Source organism: Callospermophilus lateralis, chromosome 18 (assembly GCF_048772815.1).
Source record: "Callospermophilus lateralis isolate mCalLat2 chromosome 18, mCalLat2.hap1, whole genome shotgun sequence".
Lineage (NCBI taxonomy): Eukaryota > Metazoa > Chordata > Mammalia > Rodentia > Sciuridae > Callospermophilus > Callospermophilus lateralis.
In genome coordinates this window covers 40,114,584-40,133,802 of record NC_135322.1, presented here as the reverse complement: position 1 = coordinate 40,133,802, position 19,219 = coordinate 40,114,584, and the positions used below count along the sequence as shown (strand labels likewise).

The window sequence follows — 19,219 nt, the reverse complement described above, 5'->3', positions numbered from 1 at the left end:
ACTCTAACTTGCAAAATGAGGTTTAAGTAAAATTCCTCACGTTGGCAGTTCAGCTGGCAGACCTGAAGGAGCCCAAGAAGACACAGGCCCCAGCACTGCCCACCAAGGGCTCCTGGGGCAGGAATCTGACATTCAGACCTGTTTGTATGAAAGCATATATATATTTTTTTGTACTGGGGATTGAACTCAGGGGCACTTGGCCACTCAGCCACTCCCAAATTCCCCTTTTGTGTTTTATTTAGAGTCAGGGTCTCACTGAGTTACTTAGGACATCACTAGATTGCTGAGGCTGACTTTGAACTTGTGATCCTCCTGCTTCAGCCTCCTGAGCTGCTGAGATGACAGGTGTGAGCCATGGCACCCAGCGTGTGTGTGTGTGTGTGTCTCTCTCTCTCTCTCTCTCTCTCTCTCTATATATATATATATATATATATATATATATAAATCTTTTTAAGTTTTAATTATTATTATTTTTTGAGATGGGGTCTTGCCATGGGACCCAAACTGGTATCAAACTCCTGGGCTCCTGGATCCAGCCATTCCCCCACCTCAGCCTCCTGAGACCCGAGCAGCTGGGACTCCAGGTGCACGCTGCTATACCCAACTAAAGGATTCCTATTTGCTCCTCAGTAATAAACCCACCAGTGTCTGGCTTCTCCAACCACATAGAAACATGAAGTTCAGGGAGGCAAGTATTTCACCCAGTGAGGCAGCTAAAGGGGGTAATCCTAGGTTTTAGTCTTGACTGTGCCACCTTCCCTAAAACCTTAGCACGTCAACCCGTAAATATGTTAAATATGCCAATGTCTCAGGGTGTTATGAAGATTAAGGGCATGGATACAAGCCGTCCAGGACACAGCCTGGAGCAGGGGGAGCAGTTGGTAGATGTCAGCTGTGCCTGACGCCCAGCTGGCCAGGGTGAGCTGTGGCCAGGAGCCAGGTAGGCATACCTTGACTTGGAGCAGCTGCCCATACATCTGAATTCCCTGCCCTGCGCAGCCACTGTGGTGTCCCTCCCGTTTGTGTGTTTCTCTTCTCTCCACTCCAGGCTCTGGGAGAATTACTCTCGGAGGCCATAGCTAGTAGCTGACCTGCCTGGGACAGAATAGGTCCTGGATAAACCTTTGAAGGATCAGAGGAGGCCTCTTTGGAATGTGACAAAAGCCAGAGCCCCTCTCCTTGGAGAAGTGAAGACACATGGTCACTCATCCAAAACCAGACACACACACACACACACACACACACACACACAGACCAATTTGCTGTTCACTTCTGGACTTGCAGTCCCAGAATCCCAGGTTAGGACCACTCTGGAAAATTATAAAACCCAGGCATCTAGATGGTTTCTAAGCCACAAAATCTGCTCTAGTTGCTTGGGACAAGGCTGCCTTCCCCATGCAAATTTAATGGCGATTTGAGATCTTGGACACACATAAGTGGAAGTGTTTCTAACTCAGAGGCTTCAGTTCTCAGAGGTTTTCAGGAGTCATCGAGAGCTGCTTGATATATTGAGACAACAGTTTATTGGGAAAAGTGATTCAGAGACAAGAAAGAAAGAAAAATGGATGCGCTGGAGAGACAGGGAAGAAAGGAAGGGAGAAATGGAAGTCCTCTAGGGCAGGGTGGAGTCGGGGGCAGGGGCCAGGCGGCACAGTGAGCCCTTGGCAACCGCAGCTCTGCCAGTCACATGCAGCATCACGCCAGGCCCTTCTGAAAAGGCTTTTCTTTGAGAAAATTCCATGCAGCAGATCAGAGGAAGCAGGCCTCCCAGGGGATTTGCCTCCATCCATGCTTTAGTAAGAGCAAGAAAGCCGTTCCCTCTGCAGTGGGTTGCCCCAGGAAGGCCAGCTAACCTGGACCCAGGGTCAGGCCTTCCCCTGGAGAAGGAGGCTGAGAATGTTCGCCTGGTCTGACTGAGGGCCCTGGGACTTGCCTTTGGAGTCAGGTGCTGGCTCTGCCAACTACCTGCTGTGTGGCAAGTCACTCAACCTCAACCTTTCTGTGCCTCAGTTTCCTGTAAAAGGAGCCTTCCCCAAACTTCTGCTATGTTTTCATAATTTCTGCTCAATCAGTGTGATACCCTTGTATGTATAATGTGTTTCATTTACTTGATTCACTTTTAAAAATGTTAAGCCTGTGCTTTGGTCTTAGTCTCATGTCTTGACAATCACTAGTTACAAATTTGTTTTTTGAATTCATACCAAACGACCTATCACTATTAAAATGAAGCCCATCAATTAGGGTAACACCAGAAATGGGGCGTCTGGTGCAGATCTTGGTGCTTGTGTGCTCAGCACGTGGGCACAGTTGTTATCATCCTTTCTGGTGGCACCACTGTCACACTAATCATTGTAGCCGGAGAGTGACCTACTCTCTCTCCCCCAAAGCCCAGACCCACCTGGTTCCTCCTTTACCTGCTTCCTCAACGCCCCACCTCCTATCTCCATAGGGACAACGACATCCCACACAAAGACAACTTACTTTTTTAAACTGTCCAATTCTGTGCAAAGGAGGGAATGCCTGCCCAGCTGCGCCCCTTCCCTCTCTCCGTAGCCCTCTCCCCCAGTGTGGCAAAACCAGGATCTCTAAGCAGGGGAAAAGCCTCATCCAGCACTGCCTGGTTATTTTTCAATTCTGCCTCGCTGACTAACACAGCATTTCCTAATTACAACTCCACCAACAGGCTGTACAGTTTCATTAAAAAAGAAAAAAAAAAAAAGAATCCAAATTCAAACCTTTCAAAAAATTCTTACCTTGTAAAAACAAACACACACACAAAGAAGCCAACTGGAACCAACCAGCAGGTGTATGCCGTCTGTGCAGCTGGGGGCCGTGTGTGCAGACAAACAGACTTGGGTTTGGATTCAGGAATCCCAGGGCCGAGCCCAGGGCCTGCCCTCCCCGGCTGTGTGGCACTGGGAAGGCCCTTGACCTCTAGAAGCCCAGGCCTCTTCGTCAGTGCTAGGGTCAAGAGGGCGCTGTGTGGGTGAGGGCCAGGGCCAGGCAAAGCTGATGGGAGACGAGGAGCCCTGGGCAGAATTGGGGGCTGGGAATGTTTTCTGGTATGAGGGGTCACATTTGGGCCTGGCTTTGTAAATAGCTGGGAAGAAGGCAATGGGTCTTTGGGGGATTTACATTTGGGTACAGGGAGCCCATATGCTGTTTCCTCAGTTAGCCTTGGACTAACCCCCAGTGGTAGATGCCTTTCCTACCAGGGGCCCAGCGCTCTCACCAGGATCCTGGAGACCTCATAAAGTAAATTTTAGGCATAGGAGGGTGGCCACTTTTGAGTGGGGTCCCATTATCACTCTTAGATAATGTGCTCCTTGTAGGAAGAGGTCTGGGATGGCTGAAACTTCTGGAGAACTGGGGTCCCCAGAACCAACTCCTACTCTATCTTGGAGCCCCAGCCTGCTCTGTCACAGGCCAGGAGGATCTGGGAAGCACGGTGCTTTGGCTAGAGGCAGAGGGTTGCTTTCCAGTCTCCAGCAGCCCTGAGCCTTGCTGTTGGGGCCCAGCATGTTCTGGAGAGGGATGACCACCTGGGCAGAGGTGCCTACAGGAGCCTTACTTTATGGCCTCAGTGTCTCTGTATGTCCCTGAGGATAGGGACAGAAGCAGCTGGAGTGCAATCACACTGCTTAAGATACTCCAGTGAGATGGGTGAACCACTCTGCCTCTCTTCATGCAGGCGTCCTTGAGGCTTGTGGCTGCTAGAACTCCACTGTGTATGGGAAACAAATGCTTCTCCCTTCAAAGCTGAAGGACTTTGTTTAGCTGAGCTCAATTCCGGAGCCTGTCACCCTGGCAACGGGTCTTTTGGGGATTTACATCTCATGCATCACAACAGGGGAACAGCCATTCAGCAAGTAATGGGGGTACAAAAACCCCACAACACAAAACTAGTGTGCCTCCCCCACCCCGAGAGTGCAGCCGCAGAACAAAAACCAGAATCAACAACAACAAAAATCTCCCACAAGCCCATTTGGCCTCTGCTGGCAATTAGCCAGAGAGGAATTCAAACTTAATCAAACTTTCATGTCTCCCTTGTAAAGCTCAGGAAATCAGTAATTGGTCTTATAATTGAATTTTCTGATCACGTATCAAAGGAATGGGTCCTGCCAAAGGCCAGCAATGGCCTGTCTCCAGTAAGGACAGCCAACGTCCCTAATGCAGCTCTGGGAGGTAGGGGAGGAGAACAACTGCTGGTGGGCTAAGAATAGAGCCTGTTATTTATAACCAGAGACAGGCCTGTAGCAGCCTAGCCCTGCCCTTACAGAGCGGTCTCCCCCAAACACCCTCCCCAGGACCCCCAGGTTTCTGATTGACAAAAGAAGCTGTTGGCAATCGTAGCAAAGGGGTGGGAGATGGGGGAGCAGAAGTGGGGGCCCATGTTGGTAACAGGAGCTCTTCCAGAGCACTGGGGACAGGTAGCACCACCTGACTGGGGCAGTGGCCTGAGTAGAGAGGAAGGGCTGATTCGAGAGCCTTTCTGGAACAGGAAGTGGGACACAGAGGGTAAAGGAAGAACCCAAGGATTCAACCTGCAGGCTCAGGAGGGAGGTGGTGCCTTCCATATCCGGAGGACGGCAGAAGAGGCCCACTGTGTGCAGCTGGGGCTGGGTGCCAATGATCTCAGCAACAGGAGTGCCAGCAGGTACGGCTCTCTCCCAGCGTGCTCTGGCTAGGTGATAGGCCTTGAGGCGAGCTCTACAATCCTCAGCTCATTTCATTCAAAACAGCCCAAAGGGGAAAGTGGTTTACTATTTCCACTTCATACCCCAGAAAAACAAGGCTCAGAGGGCGGAGGTGAAGGACCTGCCCACTGGTGAGCCGTGGAGCTGGGACTTGGATTCAGGACTGTTTGACCTCAGAGGCTGCAAGTTCAACCTCTAGTGCCAGACACCTTCCACCTGTAGATGATGATGTCTTGCAGCCAAACAGAGATAATTACAAAAGGTTCCCAACATTAAAATGGGAGGTGCAGGATAGAGGTAGATGTTTGGAGTGGGAAAATCAACCTTAATTAATCCACTTAAAAATGTTAATTCTAGGGCTGGGGCTGGGGCTCAACGGTAGCGCACTTGCCTGGCATGTGTGAGGCACTGGGTTTGATTCTCAGCACTGCATTTAAATAAATAAATAAAGGTCTATCAACACCTAAAAGAAATATTTTAAACAAATATTAATTCTAAAGATAAGCCACAGACTGAAAGAAAATACTCAGAGTACATATATCTGGATCCGGGATAATTAAAATAAAAATTGTAAGATTCATTAATAAGAAGACCAGCAACCAAATACAAAGAGAGAATACAAAGTTTAAACAGATATTTCACAAAAGAAGACACACAGATGCCCAAGAGATAGATTAAAAGGTGCTAAATATCATGAGTCATCTGGGAAATGCAAATTAAAACCTCAGTGAAATGCTGCTACGTACACACTAGAATAACTAAAATGAAAAGGAACTACAATCCAAAGTTGAAGGGAGTGTAGGACACGGGGACTTACACACTGCGGGTGGTTCTGAACGGCACCCCCACTCTGGAGGCACCTGGAAGTGCCTTATGCAGTTGACACACCCTTACCATAGGACCCAGCAGCTCCATACTGAGACTCACAGAGACGCATCCACACGGGCACTCACACAGGATGGTCCAGCCCTGCTGCTCAGAGGGAGCAGAATGGAAGCAACGCGAACGTCTGTCTGTGGGTGACTGCAGAATGATGGTCTACAGTGGGTGCAGGTTTGAAGTGGATCACGATGAAGTGCTTGGGTGTCATGGAGAGAGATACTACTGAAAATCCAGAACTGGGCAGGGGATCTGGGTGGGGCAGAGCCCGCAGACACCCACATCCATCCAGTCCATTTTTTTTTTTTAAAGCAAAATCTTTTGCTGTGGTTGGAGCACAGATGGCAGCCCCCCAGTTCTATAAGACTTGTCCTGCGCAACGCACAGAGCTGGTCCCTCACCCCCAACACACTGGGAGCTTGAGGATAAAAGCAGGAGGGCCTCTTAAAGTGGCCTCTTAAGTTAGTGTCAGAGCCAGAGCTCACAGGGCCTGGCACAGTGGTCGGGCAGAGCAGAGCTGGGGTCAGGATGTGGCTTACTACTAGCCGGGCAGGTGACTTAACCTTTCTTGGCTTGTTTATAAAGTGGCAGTAATAACACCTATCAGGAGACTAATGACACAGTTAAATAACATGACACAATATTTCCTAACGTGAATATCTAACATGTACTAAGCACAGAGTAGGTGTCAGGTGCTGTGTTAAGCCCTGGACACAACCATGCTACATTCTGCATACAGCAGGATGGGACATGGCACCGACAAGGAAATTGGTACAGAGAGGTCACATGGCTAGAAAGCACTGGAACCACAGTTCAAACAAGGCAATCTGGCACCTGAGCCTTTCACCCCAGGCAGCGACCCAAGACTTGTCATTCACAGATCACTTTTACCCCACTCTATCAACAGAACCCGCACATTAGCCTTCTTTTAAGTCTATGTCAAATTGTGGGTTTGCTATGTTGGTTCTTTTTTAAAAATACACGTCATATTAGATATAATATATAAAAGTAGAAGTAGAAGGGTTATTTATGTACATCACCAAAATACACGTGCCCCACCAGAGAAAGCCCACAGGGCACAGGAGAAGCCTCAGGGCTTGCCTGGCACATGGCACCCGGAGCATGGCTCCAGAGATGTCGTGCTGTAGGCGTTACAAGGCCTACAGACCTGGGGACGATCTGCCACTGCAGTTGCTGACAAGGTGGATCTTCAGCTTCACTCTGTACGTCACAGGAGTGACACCCTAACTGCTCAGCCACTGAGACTCAGGCGGGTCCAAAGCGAGGAGCAGGCAATGGACAAAGGTCCAGGAAATCGGGCCTCTTGCCATGCTGAGGGCAGTGCTTCAACAGCTGGCAGCAGTGTGGCTAAATTCACACCTGAGCCCTTGCCAGAGCTGGGCTGCCTGTTGACAAAACCATTTTGTCTTTTCTTCCTGAGGGCACAGCCAGGCATTTCCCAGACTCCTATGCAATTAGGTTTGACCACGGACCAAGTTCTGGCCAAAGGAATGCAGCCTGGCCCCAGACACTTCCCTTGCAACCTCCCAAGCATTCTCCTTTCCTTGTTTACTGGCCCAGTGTCAAGAGTTCAGCAAAAGACCCTGAGCTGAGGCCGCGGGGGTTGGCAAAGCCACTGTCCACAAAGAGGAGCTGGCTGTGGGACACAGCCCTCCCTACCCCACTGCCCCAACGTGGGCTTTCACATTAGACTGGGATAGTGGATGTAAAGGGATTCACTTTTGTGTCAAGACGAGGACTTGGATCTAGGAAACAAAGGGTCCCTGATCTGAGGGTTACCATAGAGCTGTGTAATTGGTAAAGGCCCAGGTTAGGGTGGCAGAGCACACAGGCTGTATCCTCTGTAGTTCTGACTTTCCTCGTGCTGTTCCCAGACTGCTTCCCAGGTGCAGGCATGGGAGCAGGCCTGGGCCTGGCTGTACCAAGCCTTGGCCTGGGCATTGTGTGCTCTGGGCATTGGGTGTGGGGATGTTCAATTCCATGACGGCTGCTTCTTGAGGCAGAGTATCTGAGACACAGCCAGACCTGTAGGCTGAGAGGGCTAGGCAGGGACGGCCAGTAGCTGTTTCCTGGGATGAATTGCTACGGGGGTGGAGGGGGAAGGAACCTCTCAATTTTGGAGGAAAAATGTGCATTCTGACCCCGGGAGACAACTCAGCACACCATGGGCAATGACTGTCCACGGAGTACCTGACTACTCTGGGCCAGGCTGTGCTGGATGCTGGGGATTGATTCCAACTGGCATCCCACAGGCCCTGGACCTGTCCTTTACAGCCTAGCAGGAGTACAGGCATTGACTAAATATTCACACTCACATTTACAAAGTGTGACAAGATCCCGAAATAGCTCCCTGGGCTCAGCAACCAGGAAAGGACTCCAGAGGCGGCAACAGCAGAGTCTAGGTCTGTGGGGTGAGGGGGCAGGTGGAGGAGAGGAGAGCTCACACAAGGACCCTGGGGCCCAGGCTGCAGCAGGAGATGGGGCCGGGCTTCATCTACTGAGGGATGGCTGTGCAGCAGGGGATCAGACCTGCACGTTCCCCGGCTCACTTGGACTGTCACCTGGAGCATAGATTACGGGTTGTGTGTGTGTGTGGGGGGTGGGGGCAGAGAGGCCGTGGGGAGGCTGGGGAAGAGATTGCTTCAACTGGGGGCTTGACCAGGGCAGGGATGTTCAGCAGCATTGTCCCCTCCTGCTCTGAGCCCTAAGTGCCCTGATGGTATCATGGGACACCTGCTCTGGGCATTGGGTGTGGGCCAGTCAATAAATTGTACACCAACTCTTTGTGACAGTGCCCTCACCCAGCTGCCCAAAGGCCTCCCTGGCCTTCCTGGCCCAGCTCCGATCCTGTTCTGCTTGCCCTGCTGTCTCACCCTTGTCAAGCACAGAGCTCCTGAAGTCCACCCTCCCACTCTCCCCCCAACCCCGGAGCCTTCCGGATTGAGCAGACTGCAGCTGACAGCTTCGCACGGCTCTTCGCCTCCCCCTGCATCCCTGAGACACAGCTACCCTTGACACAAATGACACAAGCACTTGACAGTGTTTTTCTGCCTGATTTAGTGGCTTCAACTAGATGGCCTACGTGTGCCAGCTGTGGGAGAGTAAAATGTGCCACCCCAAACATATTTGTTTGGCACACTTCAAACTGCATATTTGCAGTCACAGGAGTAGCTCTGAAAAGCTGTTCTTTTTAAAAAGAAATTTATATCTGTCCATCTCAGTACGTAAAAGGCAGATGCAGACGGGCATTTCTGTCTGATAGCCCCATTCTGTCTGGGAGGGACCGTCCCACAGGAAGGAGACACTGGGGGTCTGACACCTGCCTAGACTGATGGGCACAGATGGCTGCTTGCAAGACTCCCTCGGTGGCCCAAGAGAACCTTGTTTGCTGTTCACATTCTCCAGTGCCACATCCCTTTCCCCGAAGCGCAAGCCCGGGTCTCTGGAGGCTGTACAGGAGGGGCAGCCGGGCATCCCTCTTGGTGTCTCACTATGGTCTAGGCATGATATCACACTGGCATGCTCCCGTCACCTGTCTACTGGCCGTTTGTGACCAACATGATGGAAACTTCAGAGGGAAAGTGTACAACTTCCCAACAGTCAGTGCCGCTGCTCCTCCTGGGCAGGGACCATACCCTTTTCCGCAGTCCCCTGTCTGGGGCCACAGTTTCAGGTGGCACCCTGGAGCTGGCAAGGGCTCCCTCTCCCGCTGGGCAGTCTGGTGCAAACTCCCTCCTCAGTCCCCCTTCAGTTTCACGTGTTTCCCAACCTGGAGCTTGGGGTTCTCTTTCTCTTGGAAGACCTCTCTGCCTGGCAATTGTCTGAACTCAGCAATTCTGCCAGGAGAATTTATAGAACTTTCTAGAATTTAAAGAACTGAGATGGGGGTGGGGGAAGGAGAAGAGGGATTTTAGATCTGGTTCCTCAGATTTAATGGATGGAACTGTTGAGAGCTGTTGGATAAGAGACCTGTCTGTGGTCACAGGCGAGCACAGAAGGTCAGTGTTCTCACTGCCCACTGATGACCCTCGCCTGACCGAGAACCCTGCCTGTCTCTGCCGAGTCCCGGAGGCCCCAGACTGCCTATGCTCCTGCCCTTCAGGACAAATGCACAGAAGTACACTGAGGACACACTGGCCTGTGTGCTGGTCACTCACACCCGCAGGCTGGTGGCTTGTGATACACGCACAGCTGCCTCTCCCCACCTCCCTGACTCTTTCCCTGGCAGTGCCAGGCCTCAGTCTCCTCTCCCACACAGCTTGGAAGCTTCTAGTCCTGGAGCCCAAGGACGTGCTCTGGTTCACACACTATGTGCCCCGGAGGCAGACACTGTGGCGTTCTCTTGCCCGTGTGGCCCCAGGACCAGATAACACCTTGACGGGTGCAGGTGAGGCTTTTGTTGCTCTGTGGCCCTCAGCTTCACCTGGCCTGGGGCCAGGCATGACAATGGACGGTGGCCAGCTGGAGCACAGCTGGCATCAGAGCTGCTGTGTGGCTGGCCCTTTCCCTGTGTCTCAGCACGTGTTGGTTATCTACCCGGGAATAGCTCAGTGCCCAGGCAGTGATGTTCCTGGGGTGGAAGCCGAGATGGATGATGGGGGTCTGCTTCTCATTAATGGGTTAAAAGCACCCCCCCCCCCCAGAGCCAGGCTGCCTGGATCTGACCCGGCTCCACCATTTACTAGTGGGTGACCATGGGCTGCTCCTCTCTGAACTCCAGCTCTCCTCACTGGTAGGACAAAGACAACAATAGAACCGACATACCCATCAGATCCTGTCAAGAAACATGGGCAAGAGAAGAGGATCAAATGGGTTAACCTGTGCAAAGTGCTCAGAACAGCATGGGCACGCAGAGCTGCCCGGGCTGCCCCTTTCTGCCATTCCTGGAGGCAAGAAGAGTGCAGGGAGGGCAAAGGCTTAGGGAACCCTGACCCTTCGAATGCATGATGGCAGGTATTCTGGTTTAGATATGAGGTGTCCCCCCAAAGCTCCTGTGTTGATGTGGGCACACTCAGACGTGGGGTGCTTGCATCAGGAGAGCTGTGATGTAATCAGTCCATCTTCGTTTGCGTGGACTAAGTGGGTGGTGACTGTAGGCACATGGGGTCTGGCTGCAGGAAACGGGCCATTGGGGGGTTCCCTGGGGGGTGCATCTTTCCTGTGGCCCTCCTCCTCTCTCTGCTTCCCAAACTGCAAGGCCTGGGCAGTTTCCCTCCACTGTGCCCTTCCTCCACATATGCTGCTCTCCTTGAGCCCCAAGCAATGGAACTGGCCCACTGTGGACTGAACCTCTGAAACTCTGAGCCAAAATAAACTTTCCCTCCTCCAAGTTGTACTTGTCAGGCATTTTGGTCACAGTGACACCAAGCCAAGAGCACTGGCCCAAACCTGAGGGCTTGTTCTTAGTCACAGGCTGATCTGTCCCCTGCAGGGCCTCAGCATTGTGGGGCCAAAGATGGCAGCAAGGGAGGCAGATGGCAGTGACCCTGCTGTCCAGCTGCCAGGGGGCTAAGGAGGCTCAGGAGGGGGACTCTGCAGCAGGAAGGGAAGGCCACTGTGGCTACTGGAGGTGGAAGTGTGGTTCTTGCTCCCCGTAGGGGAAGGATGGAGGCCCACAGTAAGGTACTCCCTGACCCAGAAACTGGAGACCTGGCTCTTGTCCTAGCCCTACTGTCACTGGATGGCATCATCTTGGGCAAGTCTCCTCACACTGGGCCTCAGTGTCCCTTTCAGTGAAAGGAAGGATGCCCTGGGGATGATTATGCTAGGATTCCTGGGAACAAACAATGGTGTGGGGAACCCTGGGTGGGCCGTGTGCACAAGCCTCCTGCCTCGGCCTTCCCGGGGAGCCACACATCCTGAGGGCCATGGACGCTGCATGAAGGAAGCGTGGGGAAGACGCAAAGCTTCCCTGAGGAGGCAGGAGGAGTGCTGGCCTCTAAGACTGAGTGTGGCCAGAGGAAAGACCCGCTGGTGAAGCAGCCTGGACTGAGGAGCAGGCCCACCAGGACCCCTGTCCTGCAAGGGGAGGCGCCCCTCAGTGGCCAGAGCGGGTGGGGACCTGAGATTCCGATGCTCTGGCCCCGGGGAGGAGAATCACTGGGCCTTGACTAAAATGTACACCTGAAGCAAATCAACCAGATCCAGCAAGGAGACCTCGGACTACCCTGCCCCCTGGGACAAACTGTTTGTCACTGGCTCTTCCCTCCACTCAGATGCCTCCTGGCCCACGCCATGGAGAGCCCACTCTCCTTGGCCTGGCGCACAGGCCTTCCACATCCAGTTCCCTCCTGCGAACGGCAGCCTTCCCTCCCCTTTCTCCCTTTGCTGCTGGCTGAAGGGGCAGATGCAGCAGCCTCCTTAGCTGCTGTGGAGGCAGACACCCTGAGTGTGACAGCGACAACAGAGAGGCCTGACCCGGTGCCACATCTGGGCTGCTCAGGAGAGACAGAAATGCGTTTTTAATCTTTGTCATGCTGCTGTAACTTTGGGGCTCTGCTAGCGCAGAGTAGACACTGGTATTATTTCCATTTTACAATGGGCTTGTTCTTAGTCACAGGCTGATCTGTCCCCTGCAGGGTATTATTTCCATTTTACAATGAAGGAACTGAGGTTCAGGATAGTGAGGAGTCTGCCTGAAGTCACAAAAGTAAAAAGCAGAGAGCCAGTTTTGCCTTGGGCCTGCCTGACTCCAAGCCCTGTGCTCTTTGCCACACCACACACTGGGCTTTCTTTAAGCATGTGTGTGTGGTTCTTCATGACAAGATGCACAAGCCCGAGCTTCCTGCTGCAGAGTGCAACCCTTGGACGTGATCCCAGGGAAGGAAGGCAGAGTGTGAAGTCAGGGACTTCTTCATGCAGGTCCACAACCACAGACTCAGGAAGGAGCAACAGAGCCTCCGCTGGGTGCCCTGGCCTCGAGGACTGTGCCCAGAGAGACACCCTGGGCCAGGAGAGCTGCCCTTCCTTTCCTAGGCCAGTCGTCACCTGGGGAACCAGCTGGTGTAGGCACCAGGAGGGACTAGGACTGCCATGGGCAGTGTGGCAGGAAGGAGAGAGGAAGGAAGACAGAGGGCGGGCAAGGAGCACCAGGCTCCTGCAGAGCTGGAAAAGCTGGACCGAATTCCGCAGTGAGCTATTTCAGTACTGTGCCCTGGGGACTTCAGACCAGAAATACTGGGGGAGGTGAATTTGGTTGTTCAAATGATCCTGATCCACATCTTGAGAGGCCCTCAGCTGCTTTTGGGCTGAGGCCTGCTAGCACTTTTGCTGGGCCATGTAAGCTTGCTGCCTGGGCCCCAGGGGTCGTGGGCACGGATGGGCAGTAACTCGTGCATGCCATGTGTGGCCCAGCATGCTGTTCTGCAGGCGCTCCCTCCCATGACTATTTGATCATGAAATACGTAACTCACCTATGATTTACAACTGAGGAAACTGAGGCCAGGGGTGAGCTCAGAAAGGGTGGGAGTCAGGGCTGAGCAGGAGGCAGTGGCTGTGGATACACTGTCTGGAGGTGGTTTTCCCCAAGGATGCCCAGTGCAGGGAGGCCAGGACTGCCGCTGTCCTAGGGCCTGGGGGTCCGTCTGCCTTGGTTGTGGGCAGCAGGCCTCTATCTGCTCATCAGACATCTGTTGGGCTTAGCATGCTCTGTGCCAGGCAGTGTGCCTGGAGGGTTCGTGGTCCCTCAGGGTCACGTGACATAGGGAGGCTCCATGTCTGGTGGACTGTGGGCATACCCGAAGCCAGGCCCAGTTCTCTCTGGACTGATGGTACCTCTCTTGATCCCTGGACACCTGCAGTGGCCTCTCAGCTCACCTCTCTGCTGCACTCCTGCTGTCTATCTATCCACTGTCCCCATAGCCACAGTAGGACTTCCCAAAGGCAAGCGATGCTTCAGATTAGCTTCAAGCCTCCAGTGGTTTCCTGCTGAACTGGGAATAAAGCCAAAATGCCTTCTATACTAGAAGCTCTCCTGCCTGCATCCTCTTCCTGCGTCATCTTTTGCCACTGTCCCTCCTTGACCTTTGGGTTCCACCAACACTGGACCTTACACTCAGTTGGGGTTCCCCATGTCAAAGTCTTTGCGTGTGTTTTTTCACCTGCCTGAAACATTCTCCCTCCGATCACTCCTTGTTTGTCTCATTAATGCGCCAGGCCCTTCTGCTTTCTGTCAGATGCCCTGTCCTCAGCACAGGCCAGCCCAGGCCCATGTCAGGAGATTCAGCTCCCTGGAACTCCGCAGCACTGTGCACCTGCGCTCCAGCTGAGCTCCAGGCTGGCACACACCTGCTCACGATTGCTCCCAGGCTGCCCAGTGTTTACCATGCTGCTGGCGCACACAAGGCCCAACACATCTATCTATCTATCTATCTTCCCTCCCTTCCTTCCTTCCTTCGATTGAATCCAGGGGCACTTACCCACTGAGCCACATCCCACCCGCTTTTTTTGTATTTTATTTAGAGACAGGGTCTCACTGAGTTGCTTAGCACCTTGCTGAGTTGCTGAGACTGGCTTGGAACTTGTAGTCCTCCTGCCTCAGCCTCCTGAGCCGCTGGGATTGCAGGTGTGTGCTCCTGTGCTTGGCTCAATACATATTTCTTGAGTGAATGAGTGAGAAAGCCAGACGCTGTGGGTGTCCATGGGAGAATGAGCTGGAGGGCTAGGGAGTGAGTCACAGAGCTGCAGTGGTCCTCATAAAAATGAACACAGCAGCTGACATTTCAGGAGCCTCTGCTCTGTGCAATGCAACAAGCTAAGTGCCTCCCTCCCCACCCCAACACTGGGACACCCTTCCTTGGGCAGAACTGTCTCCACCCTTCCCAGACGGTCATGCAGCCTTATCTGCTGCTCTTCTCCTTTCCTTGTCTCTTTCCTCTCTCTGGGAGCCCTCCTGTTCTCTCCTTGTCTCCACCTCTTTGGGTGTCTCTCCTAGGTCTTGCTGGGTCTGGTTCAGTGGTAGCTCCCCTCAGCCTCACCTCTGTGAAGTCATCAAGGGGGCAGGCCTGTGGCGTGCCCTATCTCCCAGCCTGGAACTAGAACCCACGGATGATTTTTGGGAGGAGATGGCACCACATCCTTGACCTGCAGGAGCTAAGATGCCTTTACACTGATGTTTTACCTGGTTTGAAAACTGTCACACTCTGGTGTCGAGTCCTGGCCCCTACCACATACGTTAGAACTGGTAAGAAAGGGCAGGTAATGGGCACTTTGCTTGTTCTCACCTTGTGTGATCTCTTGGCCCTAATGACCCTGTGCGAAGGTATTATTATTACTGTCTACCTTTGAGATGAGGAAGGTGAGCCATGTGACTAGACTAAAGTGCAATGGCTGGCAAAGAGCAGGGCCAGGGTTCAAAGTCCTGTCTCCTGACCCCAAAGCCTGACTCTCACCCATGCTGAACTGCCTCACCTCCCTGGGCACAGCCCTCTGGAATTCTGCCTCTAAAATGAGGTCTCAACAGGCTCATTTTTTTTTTTTTTAATGGTGCTGGGGATTGAACCCAGGGCCTTGTGCATGTGAGGCAAGCACTCTACCAACTGAGCTACATCCCCAGCCCCCAACAGGCTCATCTCAAAGGCCCCTGCTGGCTCAGCAGCTGGGAAAGACCAGAGTCTTCTGGTGGAGACCTCTCTTGACACTGGCCCACCTCCCTCCTCATCTCCAACTTTCCCAAAGATCCCCAGGGAAAGGCGAGATGAGCTGGGTGATGGGACGGTGCTGTATGTCCACATCCCCTGCCACCTGGGGTCCTCTGGCTGCCCACCACAGGAACAGCAGCACTGGTTGGCCCCACACCACTGCCATATGAATCGCCTCCTCTACAGACCGAACAGCTGGCAGGGCCAAAGTCAAGGAGAGTGGGGGATGGCTTATAGTGGGTGGCCTGCCCAGCACCCATTTCTTTCTGATTCCATTTCCTTTTTCATGACCACTTGGTTTCTTTTATTTATTTGTCTGTCTGTTTATTTACTTTGTAGAGCCTCAGGCACATCAGTCAAGTGCTCTGCCACTGAGCTACACCCCAGCCCTGACCTACTGTTGTCCCTATGGGACATTCACTTGCCCCAGGAACCCCTCTGCCTATCATTCACAACTTTGCCTTGCCTGGATCATAGGGGTTGGTTCAGGGGCGAGCCTGTGATCTAGCTGTGGCCAACAAGAGACACAGGCTCCTGGGACTTGGTTGAGACTCAGGGAAGAGAGAGACTGCACCTTGTGCTCTGGTCAGTAACCATGACCCAACCGCTGTATCAACCCCCTGCAGAGTGGAGGAGTGATTCTGTGGATTCTGAGGGTAAAGACCACCCAGTAGGAGAGGGTGCAGAGATGGAGGGAAGCCAGGGCCATCACCTGAGTGGTTAAACAAGTCTCGCTATAGCTGACCTCTGGACTTCCTACGCACCGGGCCAGCTAGCTGATTTGTTCTGTTTTAATTAGCCAGTCTTCAAGTTTGGTTATATCTTTTATCATCACTTGCAACCACAAGTACCCTAACTTACTCAGAGGGGGTCTCTGGCAGTGGTGCATGACAATTGTTGGCTGCTAGGCAGATGAAGGAGGGGGACCGACTGAGTGAAGCAGGAGCAGGGAATGTGTGTCGCAGGGGAACGAACACCAGCTGTCTTCCTAGGGACATCTCCTCGCTGTGGTCTAGCAAGTGTTTCTCATAGGTCCTCGTGTTGAAGTCCTGACTCTAGCACGGCACTGCTGGGAGACGGTGGGACCTTTAGGACGCAGCTCTGGTGGGGGGTCCTTGGGCCACAGGGGGCATGCTCTTAGTGGGACGCTAGCCCCTTTCCCTTCTGCCTCCTAGACCATGATGTGAGTTTCTGCCATGCACTTGCCACCACTACCATCTGGCATGTCCATCAGAGGCCCCCCAAGTGGGACTGCCCAATCTTGAACTAGAAGCTACAAAACTATGAACCTAATTAAATCTTTTCTCTTGCAAGTGAATTATCTCAGGTATTTTATTAATAGTGATGGAAAGCTGACTAACATACACCAGCGCCCCATAGTAAGATCCTCCACAGCGGGCCTCCGGGCTGGCCATCCCCACCAGCCTGGGACTTATAGCTGCACCTACATGGTGCTACTGCTACAACAAACCTAACCCCTTTCTCAATCCCTGACACCCACTGTTACATTGAATTCTAGCTTAAGGGTCCCTTAGGTTCCTCCATGGTGGCCAGGAAGGGACTGTACATTCACATAGGGCTCAAATATGGAGCATGGACCAAATGAGGTACTAGAGTTGGGAAGAGACTTCTTGGAAGGAAAGGTGACAGTGCCCATCACAAGCTCTAATCTGTGTCCAATTATAGGACCACATGGCCAGCACTGTACTGTGAATTAGTATCTCTTACAAATCCTATAATTATTTTTTCGGGAGCACAATTATATTCCATTACATTTGTGGCAAGTCCAAAGCATTAATTTGCCATGTAAACATAGTTAAATAGATCACAATTTTGTGACCTTGTTTTGGGGGTTCTTCATTTTTCAATATTCCAGGAGCCTGAAAATATGGCCTTGGCCTTGCAGGCCTCTCTCAGCTGTTCTGCGGCGGTGAGGTCTTTCAGCAGCTTCTTTGTCACCTTGAAACAACTACTCTGAGCTCAAAGGATGTACCCACAGTGCTCCTTCTCAAAGGCAAGCTCTCGGGTCCTCTCGTGGGACAGCCAGGCAGTAGGGGCGGGGGTGGGGTCCCAGACACCCAAGGAGAGGGCCAGTAGTGGGGACTCACTCCAGTCTTGAAGCATTTTTCTGCCACCAGGGCAGAGTAAGTGGGGCTCACAGGGAGGGAGGGAGCTGGTGAGAGGGAAAGAGACACGTGGAGTGTGCGGACAGGTCCAGGCCCTGCTGCCGGTGTTCGGTGTTCACTGGAGCCTTTCATTTAAGTTTCCTTTTACTTTTCTCTTAAAATTCGTGCCCCTTTTGCACCATCATGCAGAGACTGATGGTGGCCCAGCCTTGAACACAACTCTGCGTGGCACCGCAGGAAAGATGGGCTGGGCCACCTGGAGGCCAGGAGCCGGGCAGAGCCTCTGCAGGGACCGGGAGCCTGCCTGCTGGAGATGGGTGAGGCTGGGTGCCAGGCTGCGACGTAGGGACACCCTTGCGCAGGCACTCCACCCACCAGTTTTGTGCTGCCAGGATTCATCAGTCACCCAGCTGCTTCCTTGTCTTGGATACCCTTTGGGACAACATTCTAGTTTCTGAGCCTATTTTTAAAAAAGGCAAAAGCTGCAGAAGAAACGAGACCCACCTTGCCATCAGCCACCACTGTCTTAGCACACCCGCTCTTGAGTTACTGAATTCCCATCCCAGTCCACTGAAGTATGGCAGGCAATGACTGGTGTCATCCCCAGGCCCTTTTCTCCTGCCTGTGTGACTACCAGAGGGTCCCAAAGCCTCATTTCAATGTGGAGAAAGGAGAAGTCTGGGTACCTCACTTCCTCCTTCTCCCCTGGACTCCTTTTGGGAGCATGTGATGCTCGCTGTCTTGGAACCAGGAGCATCCAGAGTGTCATCCAGTGCTGACCCAGGCTCCGATGCTGCACAGCTGCAGAAGCAGCAGCAGGACTGCCAACTCCGGGGACTTCCTATCTAGTGGACACTGGCTGTCCCTGTTGGGCCTCTACTGGTTGTGTGATTTTTACCTGCATCCTAAGGTATACAGCGAAGCTCAGAAGAGTTGAGCGACTTACTCAAGGGAAAGCACTTAGCACTCATAGTAAGGCCTCACCTAACACTGGTGCACCTCCACAACTGTCAGGGCAGTCTGCCCTTGTGTGTTGAAGAACAGGCCAGGGAGCTTATCCACAGCTGCCTTGGTGCCTCTGGGTCAAAAGTCTCAAGATGGGAAGGGCATGAACTTTCTCCTAGGTGAACTGTTGTCTCTAGAAGTTTAGTCCAAAATTTAACTTCTTCAGAAGGTTCAGTGGGTAGCACATTCAGCCCAGCCTCCCACAGGAATATCCTTCACCTCTGGGTATGAATCACAAACCCTGGTCTGATGTCTATGGGGAGGATCCAGTGGTCAGTGTGAGCCTCCTTCAAGAAGGGAACACAACAGTGTTCTTGACACTTGATTGACTAAAGCAGGGAAGGGTGCAGGTCAGACAAAGGTTTCCTACTTAGCCAGAAGTAAACCTGGGTAAACCCTAAGACTCTGCTGATAACTCTCACCTGCTGGGCACGTTCTTCCCCTCATTAGCACCTCTTCACTAAATGCAAACAATGCAGTAAGTGGACCTGTCTAAGCCTATTCCTGCTGCTTCTCTAGGATGGACAGGTAGTTAGTTGGTAGTAGGACTGAACACAGGCAAAAGCAGTGCTCCTCCTGCATCCTGTCAGGCCCAGGCACACTCCTCTACTGAGCACAGGCAGCACTCTTCCAGGATGGGCCTCCTCTAGTTATAGTCCAATCAACCTTTTAAAACCAAGGGTAGGGGGCTGGGTTTGCAGCTCAGTGATGCAGCACTTGCCTAGCACGTGTGAGGCACTGGGCTTGATCCTCAGCACCACATAAAAATAAATAATAAAATGAAGGTATTATGTCCATCTACCAAAAAAAAAAAAAAACCAAAACCGACCCCCCCCCCCAATATCCCTTTGCT

At 52.6% G+C, this 19,219-nt stretch overlaps 1 protein-coding gene and 1 non-coding gene across 3 annotated transcripts in view; both read right to left on the bottom strand.

The window, feature by feature from the left end:
- Positions 1-19,219, bottom strand: part of Gnao1 (G protein subunit alpha o1) — a 155,594-nt gene that overhangs the window by 48,855 nt on the left and 87,520 nt on the right. The window lies entirely within an intron of this gene.
- Trnav-cac (transfer RNA valine (anticodon CAC)) lies at positions 15,076-15,148 on the bottom strand. The gene has a single exon. It is a non-coding gene; the product is annotated as a tRNA-Val (tRNA).